The following is a 13,067-nucleotide window of genomic DNA, read 5'->3' as shown; positions in this document are numbered from 1 at the left end:
AAATCAATCCCCGCGATAACTAATGTCAAATGCCGTGATGCTGTTTTGAATTTTCCCATCCATCATTTCTCATTTTTGCTTGGAAAAGGGCTTTCAAAACTTTCGCTCTTCGGATGACCTCATCACTCAACCGGAATAACGGTTGAGATTTGTTTGTTTGCCTGCGTTGGCTTTTTATCTGATTGTGGTTCATGGTAGTCGTTTTTGATTGACATCTCGTAAGTAACAGATTTGAAAGGTATTTGTTTTTGTACGATATTTCACAATTAATTCTCTTCAGGACCTCGTTGCTAGAAAAGCACATCTGAGTCTTTCCTCACCGGCCTGGCATTTGTTAAAGACCTTCGTCAGGAACCTTTTTTTTTTTTTTTAAACCCGGGCAGCCTTCTCCTCTCAAGCTGCCTCTGTTTTGAGTTTCACGTCTGTCCGCCGTCTGATTGCCTGATAGCTTAAACTTTGTTGCCTGCGTCTCTCTTAGTGGGAGAGTGTAATCAAAGACACATGAGGAGCCTGCGTCCAAGTGCTGACCTTTTGATGATGCTCATCAATGGCGAGGGTTAATATACAAGCGGCGTAAGCTACACAGATTTGTCTCAAAAGTAGCCAACCTTCGAAAACAACATCATATTAAACTTAGTTAAAGTCTGCATTGTAGTATATTAGTAATGTCAGCCACAATTCAAGCTAGACGATTAATCAAAATGTAATCGTTGTTCTGATTTTGGCTACCCTCAGTTTTGAATCAAATTAATTTATAGGCAAAGAAAAACAAAGTACGTGATTCTACCCATCCCCGAGTGTCCTTTAAGCTCATTAATGACATCCGATTGGAGTTTATCGTAAAAGAAAACCTTCTTGCTAACTAGCGCTAATGCTAAGTCAATTTAATATCCCATTGACATGCTTATGTAGCATCGACTAAGGCTAATATGTCGGTTTATACTCTGAGTGCCATTCAATATATTAAAATTGTTTTACTTTTATTTTTGTTTGTCTAGCTAGGTACATGCTAGTACTTTTTTTTTCCAACACAAAACCGTCCACAGCAATAACGGTGTCGAGTCGGTACCGGTGTATTCGTCATCGTCTTTCATCGAGTCCATGTAAAAAAAAAAAAAAAGCTCTTTGGATCAACCCTTGACAAATATCTGTCATTAAAATGCCAGAGAAATCTGCTGTTCATTTTGAGCCATATCACTCCATTTAAATGACAACTCTCATTTGGTCGGCCGTTGTAAGTGAAAGCGGCAGCATTGAGCTGTCTGGCGAAAAGACCTCTGATCCAAAGTGCCACCGCCATTTTCGAGCCCCAGCTGCCGCTAAAGGTTCTCCGTCCGATCCTGACACTTTACATTCCCTTTCCCCCAGTGACTTGAGTAAATGTGAAAACCATTAACTTGATACCCCCTATGAATCCTTATCTGCATCTTTTGTCAGGACTTCAGTATTACTCTTTGAAGCCCCCGACATCAATTCCAAGTTTTACGATTGTGGTTTAATGTCATCCCCGTTAGCTTACTTTTTGCTCTTTTTTGGACTGACCACTAGACTGTGGACTACACCTCTCCTAATTTGGTGATGAGGGGGTTTAACAGTTTGAGCAACTTGATCCGCTTAGCTGCTGACAGTCCTCACGTCCCGTCCCGTGCAAGGATGGAGCTAGCGGTTACCAAAATGACTTAATAAAAGGGGGGTTAAATTCCCTGAATAATCATTGTAAAACATTTAGCTTCAACCGTGCGGGTGAAACAAAACACGCTTTTTTCTTCTTCCCTCTCGGCGGTTTTCTTTTCCCCCAAATTGTAGCAATGAGTTCATGGGAAACTCGCTCGGAGGTTACCTGCGACCGGCGGGGGAAAAAAAAAAGTCAAGGATTACGGCCACAAGAATGTTTTTGCAGTTAGTTGAAATATTGCTAACCTTGTCAAATGTCATTTTGAATAAGAAAGCAAACATATTTTAATCACGCTTTCTAAAGGCAGCCCCGTTTCAAACGGCGACTCCGGGGAAAAGGGGTCAGCTAATTGCGACGTTTGATGTCATGTTTGGTCTCCCTCCACCGTTTTGATGCCACTGCCTGGAAGCATGCTAGCTCGCGCTCTCGCACGCGCATAAACGCGTCATCGCATGTGTTCCGATTAAAAAACGTGCTAACCCTACTACTGTGAACCTCAGCGTATTTTTTATTTTTCGTCATCGTCAGCCTTCTCTCTGGTTCTGGTCCAACTTTTTCATTTTGTTGTAATTTTACACCGCAGTGCTAAAACGTGACGTAATTATTGCCTTAACAGCCTCAAAGCTGGAAATAAGGGCTTATACATTGTAAACCATGTTTGACAAGGACAGGCCGGGTTTTGTTGCGGCTTGTCTTTAGTTATTACTCCAACTTCCTCCAGTCTCAGATAAGGTCTGCTGGCTAAAATACCAAGGTGAGCGCTAGCGTGGGGCCCCTTATCGCCGACGTCTGATTTAGGACAAGCGCCCGGTGACAGAGGTCATTGTGCAGTAAAGCAATCCATCATTCGCATTTGATTTCGGCTCAAACTTGTCTCCGTGATGTCTGCGTGGAGACTAGCTTGCTGGCTGAGGCGATTGCGGCACTAATCAGTTTGCGGCATACGATTTAGAAATCGATCGGTAAAAATAAAGCTAAAATATATGTATCGTCCACAGGCAGTTGTGAACGTGACGTATCAGTACCGATACCAGCCACCGATACTAACGTGGATGGCATTATACAAAATGGCCGTTTGAAACATCTGCAAATTATTATCTTCTTCGCAAAGAAACGTCTTTGCTCATTGTGTTAAATTATATTTTATATATAAAAAAAAACGGAAGTATCGGTTAATAATCGGACTGGTATCGGTCTGAAGACAAGTGGCATCGAACATCCTTAGGAATGAAACATTTGTTCATTTGATGACCCCTCGACAAAGGTCACCAAAAACGGACAGGTCTTTATCCTTGGCAGAAAGGCGGGATTTAAAACAGCCCTTTTCTCTCGAACATTAAGGACATGATTTAGTGATGATAAACAGCAAGAAAATATTAAGCACGATGAAAAACTGCTGACTCCTAAAAGCTCGGATTCAACTTTTGCAGATGTGTCTCGTCATAAAGCCGGGAGATGAGTGTCTCCCTTGTTGCGAGAATATTTTCTTAGATGTCTGACGATGACTATTTATTGATGTTAAGGTTGTCCGCGGCCTTCATGCCTCCACTTTTACTCGCTCGGGCTTAACGGCGCTATTTATTCTGGCATCAAACGCTCGGGCTCATACTTTGAGAAAACCAATAAGCCGCGCTGTTGATTTACGATTCAGATTATTTTTGGACATTTTCTCTTTAGCTGGAAGCGCTCACGCATTTATCTCCGGCGAACACATGTAAAGTCTCGAGGTGTAACGTGTTTGCGTAGAATCTTAAGGATCTCGCTCAAAGACCTCGGCGGAGAATTTAAGCAGCTAATTACGCTTCATTCTGTAACGGAACCCGGATTTGGGTGGTGGATTTTCATTTATACACAAGGCAAGCTTAAACATTTTACGCTTCTCTCCTCGTATTAAAGTTTCCCCCCCTCGCCAATCCCCTGTAGAATGTGTCATATCCCATTACACAAATTTGGATATGGCAAATTAGCCAGGGGAGCGCTTACGCGGTGAATACGAGAGGGGCGAGCTTCCTGGAGGTTGCGGCGGGTGGGGGTCGTGGCTTCGTCTCAAACTCCTTAAAAAGTTCTCTTCGATTGGCTCCCTTTGGAAGATGAGGCGTTTTTGCAATTCAAATATTTGCTCCTTGCAAAGCCGCCTTTGAAGCGCGTGAGTTCTATCAGGGCCAATGACAGCGTGAGTGTGCGGCGTGACAGCGCAAGAGGCAGCGCCGCAATATTTCTAACCGCATATTTAAATAGCCAGGAAATCCGGAATCAAAAATGTATGCAAATGTGTGTTTGTACGCTGCTATTTTTTTTTTTTTTTACTAGCTTGCATTGAGCTATAGATTTATAGCAACGCTAATTGGAATTTCACATCTCTGGTAAATCCTTGATTCACGAAACTTTTCCGTGGGTGGAATGTAGTTGCTCACTTTATGACTTTTTAAAAATATTTTACCCTTAGATGTGCCTGATACATTTTATAAATGATTAATTGTAAATTAGTTTTTTTTTCCCAGCAATTCCTATAATTCTCTTTTTTTTATTTATTACATCTAGATTTTTTCAATTTATTTTGTGTCAGTTTATTTTATTTATTTGGATTATTTATCAGAAGTCCCGTTTGATGTATTAGGGTTCGCGTTAAAGTACTTTATTTTGTTGATTTTATAATCCGCAATATTTCTTATTTTTGTAATTATCAAGAGGCCTATGCGGGATTAATTTATCACATATATTTTTTTTCAAGATCAGCACATCATGCCGCCTATTTTGCAATAACCACATACTTTATGACGATGACTCACTTTTTATTCAGCCGAACTTCGGGCCTCCTTTTTTTTCTTCGGCTAAGATCAGTGCTCAACAATAAGAAAAAAAGATTGACCTTTGAGAAGAGTGCAAATATATTTCCACCATCTTAAAACCAACTCTAACCGTATGCTTCGGCTAGAAAATGCACTATAGAATAATTAATTGAATTGTCATCTGTACGAGCACCCCTTGCTCTTTCTGCACCCTATAATTCCAAACCCCCTCCCCCCCCTCTAAGAGCAATTAATCTCATTTTTAGTCCACTTTTCAGCCCTCTGCCGGAGTCAAAGTGATTCCACTGTTTTGTTCCTATTTGGCTTGGTTCCTCTGCATAGTCATTAAGGGCCCAATTAATGTCAGCCTTTAGCTGAAGAGTGCTCATTTTTATTGGGGAGCTGACAGTCGCCGCTATGAGTGCTGCAGTGTAATATGCATTAATTGCCCCGTAACGCTGGTAATTACCAGTTCTTCAAGCTTCTCAGTAAACTGTCATGCCCAGACACGACTGCTTGGAAATAGATTACTCATTAGGGGGGGAACCTGCCCTGTTTTCCAACGGGGGCTCGTCGGGTTGGCATGAAGACGAAATAAATCTGGTGCTTGAACAAATAGTTGCCAAGAGCAATTTCCCATTACAACTTGCCCGCTGATGGCTTTTCTCTTTGTCTTTTTTTTTTTTTTTACCTCCCGTTTTTGTCTTTGCAGGCGTCACTTAAAATCAGATCCATTTTGAAATCAAAGTAATTTTAGGCGGTGAGTTTAAAATAATTTGATTGTTTTATCGCAATATTTTTCCAGCAAGATCAATAAATTACACAATACAATATATAACACTTATTTGAATAACTGATTAATATTTTAATGATGTCGATTATTAGATTAAAAAATTGACTTTGAGTTTTCTGCACTAACAATTTGAAATAAATATGATTTAATTTTTATTTAGGTTCATAACATGATGGAAAATAGGCAAAAATGCTCACCATTATTTTCCAAAGTAAATACAAATATTATATTATTTTGATTCAGCACAAATATAATCAGTCTACTTTCATGGTAGATGATTGGAGGATATTAATTTTAGATAAGCTGAAATTAGTTAATAGATATTATTGGAAAAATATTTCTTGTTGACACACAGTTCAAGGTAGAAAATATTCACGTCACATTCAAGAGTCAAACTCATATTTGGCCATTGGAAAGCGACGCTATCATATTTGATGTTCCTTTCCACTCGAGATGACGACGCCACCCAAAAATCAGCCCAGGGTTCCCCCGAAACCCAAACGAGAATCTTCTAAGGACAACATGTCAGCCTTGTTGCTTGACGTGATCTCGCCGCCGTCGATGCCGCGGCCTTGTTCAAATATTGATGCTAACTCCGCTCAAGTCTCGCGTTTGTGAAATCCTTCTTTTCAAGATTAGCTCGCGCCCAACCGCCCGTGGATGGAACACAAAAGCTGAGTGGGTGTCACCTTTGCGCCGCGATAAGATAATATGAAGAGGGAGACCAAATCAAACAATGTTAGCGTTGTCACCCCTCGCTGCTAAGGCGTTGCCCTGTTTAGTCACGCTAGAAACAATATTTAGATTTCACCACAGCTTTGTAAAAGTGTGCACTGGGCCGTTCTCTCCCCCCCCTCCCCCCCTAAAGCACTTACATGTCATTACCCATTTACCATAGCCAGGACAAGAACCGAATGTGAAGACCAGCGAAAAAGCGTCCAACCCACTTGCACGTGCCACCCGACAACACGGCACACACACATACAGAGGTGTTCCTTTTTTTTTGGTTTTATCTCCCCTATAGCACCTGCTTCAGGCAATCTGCTCCCACTCGTCTCAAATGAATTTTGTCACGGCCTTTCAGATTCTCAGCCGGCAACGTGCTAATGAAAGGAGATGGCGCAATTTGAAGTGACCAGGTAGCAGCCAGCAGTGTGCAGCTGAGAGCAACGCAAAGGCGGGGCCTCGAAAGACGGACACACACACACACACACGCCACGGGAAAAGTCGAGTCAGGCGTCCGCAGATATACCCATTACCCTTCTCATTAATACTCTGCAGACCCCGGCGGTGTGTACGCTTGTGCACTTGTGCGTGCGTTTATCTGTTTGTGTTGCCGGCGCAATTGTTTATGACAGCCCTAATTGGGCTAATTGAAGACATTCAGATTACCTGTCAAGCGGGTTCGCGTCCACAGTCTGACAACTCCTCACAGGCGAGGGACCCCCGTAGCATCCGCCGCCATGGGCCGTAATGGGGACAATAAGGGCCGCTCTAATTTGGACGTGGACAGCCTTTCGGGTGTGTTTGTTTTTTAAGGGTTGCATTAAGTTGCCGGGAGGTTGGGGGGGCGGGGGGGAGTAACTTGCTCTGACAAAGCAGTGCGAGTTTAGAAGGGGAAAAGAGGTGTTTAAGTACACGAAGGTGCTTCGAGGGTCCGTTTCGCTGATTGAGTGACGGGAGAAGAGTGTTGACGTCTGCGCTTGTGGCAAGACCTTCATTCAACTTCTTAGGAGTCTATTTTTATTCTGTGGCAAATAATTTCACAGTAAAAAAAATAAAAATAATATATGTGATAAAATAATAATCTAATAATATTTTTAAGTCTATTTTTCTGTGGCAAACAATTTAATAAATAAATAAATTAATTAATAAAAATATATAATACATATAATGTATAATACTATATATAATAGAATGATAATTTAATCAGAAAAATGCGGCAAATAATTTCTACTGTGTTGTAACATGAATGGATTATTTTTTCAACTAGCACCCAATATTTATTTAAATTTACATACACTTTAGTAGAACACTCCCGACTTCCATCGTTATGTCCAAATCAAAATACCTCCATATAAACCAAAATCAAAGCGCATTGGAGGACACACAATGGTGGCAAGCTCAAATCAATATCAAATCCCGAGTCTGAGCGTGCGTCAAGCATTACCCAATCTATTTTCTGCGGCTTAGAAGAATGTGCTTTTGCATATTTTTACCCAGGCACGCACGCACGCACACGCAGCGCTTCCTCTTCTCGGCGGGCATGGCGAGGGGCTTTGCAGTGTCATGGCTATGACGGATCAACGCTGTCAGCCCGCGAGATCCCCTGCTTTGTTTGCTCTCCTCCAAAAGGGGGTTAAACTGTCAAGTTGACAACTCACAAGACCCTTCCACTCCGGCTGAGCATCTGTCTTTGACTCTCGTTCTCTTTTGCTACATGACTCCCCCGTGACTCCCCCCGCCAGCATCCACCTTCATCCCCAAACGAGTGCAAATCAATACCAGATTGCCTGAGGACCACTGTTTGGCGTGGGCCCTCCGTGACCCCTCGCTGTCCCCCCGCACGGCTACTTTCATTACATGTAGCCCAACATTTAACTTCTATCCCGATCCCTCGCCTAATTAGTTTCGATAAGCTCCGTCTCTCGCTCGTCGTCGCGTCCTCCCCCCCCCCCCTCCCCTCCTTGTCTTTCAAAAATTGTAAACACTCTGCGGCCTTTGAGGGAACTGGGAGTAATAAAAAGACAAATCCCAGCAGGCGATTCTCGAGCCGGGATTATTGTTTTGTTTGCGTAGCAAATTTTTTAAAACTACAACACAATTAGATTTGCACCTTTAAATTTTTGTGCAAACAAAAACCTTGCGAGGACGCCGTGATTGGTCCGGTCTCCTTGACGCACCTTCTGACAGCTTCTGAGTCAACAGATCTATTTTGAATTATTTCATTTTCCTCAAAAAAGGCTCCTAAATGTCAAATTTACTATTAAAATATAATAGAAAAAAAATGGCACAATTTCAATTATATACAAACGAGACCACTCCTTTTAATGAGAGGTCTTAAATTTGATCAAAGTGGCTCTAAAATATTTTAAATTCACCTTTTTCCATAAAAAACAGCGGGTCTTTATTTATATTTTTGTTCTGCACCACCCACAAGTCCAGGTGCCGCCACTGCGCCGGCTGGACCGTCGATTTCTGACAAGCCCCAACGACATGTCGGACCCCCTTCCCTTCTCCACCCCCTGGGGCTAAAATTACCCTCAGGAATGTAAACAGAGTGCAGAGTAAGCACACAGCTTTTCGTGACCCCACCCCCAGGTTGTGTCCATCCCCAAACTTGCCCCTCAAACTGGGACAGTTCGGAATCCGAGGCCAAGGTCGCCAGCCGAAAGACACTAATAGCTCGTTTGTTTTGCATCGCGCCTCCGTTCAAACAGCAAATGTATGTATTTCTCGGTCTTCCTTTGTATGGACCCCCCCTCCCCAAACAGATGGGCATTCACGCCACTTCATTAGGTGTGTGGGCTAGCTAGCCTGGCTTAAGAAGTTTACTAGGCCGGGTGCTGACATGTTGATTTAGTGGCGCTAACGCCACTGCACTTCCAAAGGTGCTGACTTGGACAAAAGCCAGGCCTGTTTTTTTTTTTTTTCGCGCTCTCTCCCAGGAACACGTTGTGAGGTCACGCTCTAATTTTGGGGCAGGGGGGTTTAGTGATGGACAAAAAGGCCAGTAGGTCCTCTGCGACAAACATTCACACCTGCTTTACTTTGGCCAACGTTCAGCGAAATTCTTCCCGTGCTTTCGATTGAGACGATTGCGCGACGATAAATGAATTGAAACGAAAACAATCAAGTCACAGGTGCTTTTACTTACTTAAGCCTAGTTTGCTAGTGATCATACAAAATCAGTTAAGTTTTGCTTTTTATGCGAATCAAAATCAGCCAAACTGTGATTTAATGAAAGAAAATCGTATGTCAAGCTTTTGACATTTTCTTGGCTGTCTAATTACTTTGGCCCGCCGGTCTGTTTACCGTGTGTGATTCGAATGTTTACTTCCACATCAACAGCAATATGTGAACGTATCGGGCACCCCGTCCCGTGACCTCACGTTTACACGCGATATCACGGTACGCACGCACACACTTAACACTCAGCTGGACGCATGAAGTTTGCAGGCGCCCGGTCAGCCTGCCGCTGCCCTCGCAAGGCCGGATTGGGTTACGATACAAACTGCTGTTGATTAGGGCCACGGCTTCAGCGGGGGAGCATCCGAAATTGAAAACATGCTCGCCGCCGGGGTTAGGGCCGGGGCCGCGGCGGGGTCTGAGGAGCCGCGGCCGTTCCCGAACGGTCGCCGTTCCCGAGAGACGGGAGGCAATTACTGCTGGGGGTTCAGCAGAACAGGTTAAAGGAGCATGTATCCCCTTGGCGCTGCCGCTCCTCCGTCTGCACATCCGATCCCCACCGCGGGAAGCCGACAAGATGGCTGATATCGAATTTTTTAATATTAGCATCAGGTGTTAATGAATTCGCACTCAGCGCGTTATAATTGTAGCCATCAAGCCATTTTTGCGCTGTAAGGTGACGATTAGCCGGCAAATGCACCAGGATGAGGTCTTGCTAGCGCGTTAGCATTCAGATTAGCTTAATTTCAAAGCTACGCACAAACACAATACAGGGCTACCGTTTCAGTTAAGCGTACGTTTAAATTTCCAGAAATGGGTCACTTTAAGAAATTCTCTGATTCCGACAAATATCCCCAAATAAGCGCTTCTATTATAAGATGTGCTTATTCACGGCCAAATGTGTGAAGCAGGTTATCAGTGAACTGATTGGTAGAGGGTCAGTCAAACTGTGCGTGCACGTGAGATAAGATTTTTAAGGTGAGTGCGAGAAGGTGACGGAGGTAATGGCAGCTTTGTCAGGCACACTGGGGGGTCGGAGAAAGTGAGAATTTGCGATTGGGAGATAAAAAAGGCGGGGGGGGGGGGGGGGGGTGCGGCAAGTGTGCTTGAGCGGTTTACAAATGTCAAAGGTTCATTCCGGGAAGGATGCTTAGATTTTAGCAATTTCTCAAATCTGATGTGGAATGCAAAATTAATGGTCACAATTGTAATATAAAGAAGGCAAAATAGATTTTTCATGTGCTGTTGTAAACATTGGACAATTCATGAATTTTACAATTTAGAATTTGCGGTTCTATATATTGAGTGACACATTTTTTAATAGAAAATTTGATTCATTTATGCTGATTTTTCTTTTTTCCTTTTTATAGCTACTTTTTTTAGCAGGAATGTCATATTGAAATCATGTTCAGCATTTTATGATGATTTTATTTATTGTATATTATTGTTTTAATATTTTCTAATATTTTAAATACATTTATTTTTTAGATTTTTTTAATTTCAACTACATAGTGCTAATGATCTCATTCTGGGTCAGGTGAGGAATGCCCTGACCCAAATGTTGTTGTATGGCAACTAGATAACACTTGGTAATCTTCCTCTATTATTCTTGGCACTGATAAGTTACACAGATGAGTTTACATTAGTGAAAAATACAATTGCCAGCCCTCAATCCGACCTCACACACTCGGACCAATACACACATGGTGTCGGGAGAAAAAAAAAAAAATCTTCCCAATTTCCTCGACACGACCCAACTTGTAAATCTACAGTATGTAATGCATTACTGTGATGTTGTAATTTATTATTGCCAAAATAATAAAACAAGAGGTCACGCCAGCCCTGCCTACAAAAAAAAAAACAATGCTCGACACTCATTAAAATACCTTTCAACCGAAAAATCGACGACCAAATAAATCCTGACCCCTTTTGGAACCCGACGCTAAAGTTTGGAAAGTTACAGCAAAGGCCTGCCAAATTCTTGTGAGAACCGTCTCTTTCGATATAACCCTTGTGTATTTTTTGCACGACTCCGTCTGCGATTGCGCACTTTTGAGTTACAATCCCATCGCGTCGACTTCCAGCTCGGCCGTGCCCCCCCCACCACAACCACTCGGCCCCTCCCTCCTGTTGTTGTTTCAATCCCCAGCGTCTGCTTCTTACCTCAGCATCCCAGTAGGATTCATTCCGAGCACATTTATTTTCTTTGAGCGTATGGAAAGGCCTCGGTGACACGGCTCCCTTGGCGTTGATAATTTTGCACGTTTCAATTTGCGCTCGGCCCCCTTCCCCACCCTTTGACGTGATGTATTCTCCTCGGCCGTCTTATCTGTTGATGTACAGTTTTAACCTTTCCGTTCGCTTGCCGCAGCCCCGCTTGTCCTCTGTGTTCCGTAGACCCCCCCCAACCCTCCGTCGGCCTTACTTACGTACAACACAGCAGCTGAATAAAAAAAGAAACATAACCCCCGTTCAAAAGTCATCTAATGTAAATGTTTACATTTTGTTTCCATAACATTTCCATATTAAGACCCGGCAGACATGTTGCCGTCCGCTATGGAAACGGTGGGACTTAAGGGTGCAGGGGGGAGGGGGGGGGGGCTACTTGGTGTGCAGTGTTGAGAGGCTGAGGTATGTGTGTGACATTGCGGTGAACTTGCAAGCGTGCATCTGTGGGCTTTCTGCTCGCCCATAGATACGGCGCCGTAAATCACGCACAGTAAAAGTTAGAATGCGGGGATGGGGCGCAGGACAAGCACGTTGGGCCTCACGGGGGAACGAGGCGGTGAGCTTTTACCCCCGACATATTTTTTTTTTAAAGTGTCTGTAAGTAGACTACGTCCTCGACGCCTTGTCACGATGGCACCAGACTTGTACACAGCCGTCATGTGCTGGAACAGTAGGGGTGTTTTTAATACGCGCTATTAAAATCTCCTGTCCGAGTTGTAAGGTTAACCACGTAGGTGTCGTTTAAGTGCTTATAAATCATAATCATAGAAAAGATTCCCAAAGTTGATATTAAAACCACACCGCGGGGGGAGGGGAAGCGGACGGCAATATTTCAACGGGAATTTGGCCGCGGGTGAAGTTTTTATGCACTTTACCTCGGAGCTGAACTCGCATAGCGCCATGTGGCCCTTTTTTGCCCGTTTCCTGTCTCGGATCTCCGGGGGGGGGGGAGCTAACGGTGTTAACTGTCGACGGTGTCTGGGCCGGCCGCACTGTCAGCGCCCTGAATTTTGCACGAAGACGGCGAAGGAAGGTGATCTCGGGTCAGAGTTCAACCGGGACATGTCTTCATGCGTGGCGGCCGGCGTTCAAAGCAAAACGTACGATCTCCACGAAGCAACTAGAGGCCACTGGTGATTCTTTGGGGTGCAATAAAGAGCTCGGAAGATGATTTAGTGTCCTTTGTGGGGTAGCCCAAGACATTCCCGGCGAAGAGATTCTCCAGTTGGACCGCTTCTGAACCTTTCCCGACCTTCGGGAGTTGCGACGAAGCCCGGAGAATTGCAGATTTTGCGAGGACCATCGCAAACTATCAAAGTTAAAACCCGTTTTGTGTTTAGATAGTCTGAATCGGATTTCTCAGCTGCTTGGAAACTCATTACTGGCGACTCTTGGGACCGGCACAGCTCACAAAGTCATTTTTTTTTGGGGGGGGGGGTGTCTTTCAAAGCAAATGTGAATGAAACAGCTGGATTCTTTTGGACTGGCTAACATTAACCGCCACATGCGCCGTTTAAGTCTCGAGGCTTTGCGCTGAACTCTGCGTGCTCTGCGATATACCAAAGGCTTCCGATGACAGGTTCCGGAGGCCTTTGTTATTTCACATATTATTGTTATTTCCCCGCCATTGTAATGTGATGAAGTGTGTATCACCCTGTTAGAGAGATCTTCA

General features: G+C 43.7%; 1 protein-coding gene across 2 annotated transcripts in view; it reads left to right on the top strand.

The window, feature by feature from the left end:
- Positions 1-13,067, top strand: part of cdin1 (CDAN1 interacting nuclease 1) — a 59,127-nt gene that overhangs the window by 45,045 nt on the left and 1,015 nt on the right. The gene's annotated exons all lie outside the window — the stretch shown is intronic.

The sequence above is a fragment of the Syngnathus scovelli genome, chromosome 14 (assembly GCF_024217435.2).
Source record: "Syngnathus scovelli strain Florida chromosome 14, RoL_Ssco_1.2, whole genome shotgun sequence".
Classification (NCBI taxonomy): domain Eukaryota; kingdom Metazoa; phylum Chordata; class Actinopteri; order Syngnathiformes; family Syngnathidae; genus Syngnathus; species Syngnathus scovelli.
The sequence above is the reverse complement of the archived record's forward strand: the minus strand, read 5'-3'. Positions and strand labels throughout refer to the sequence as shown.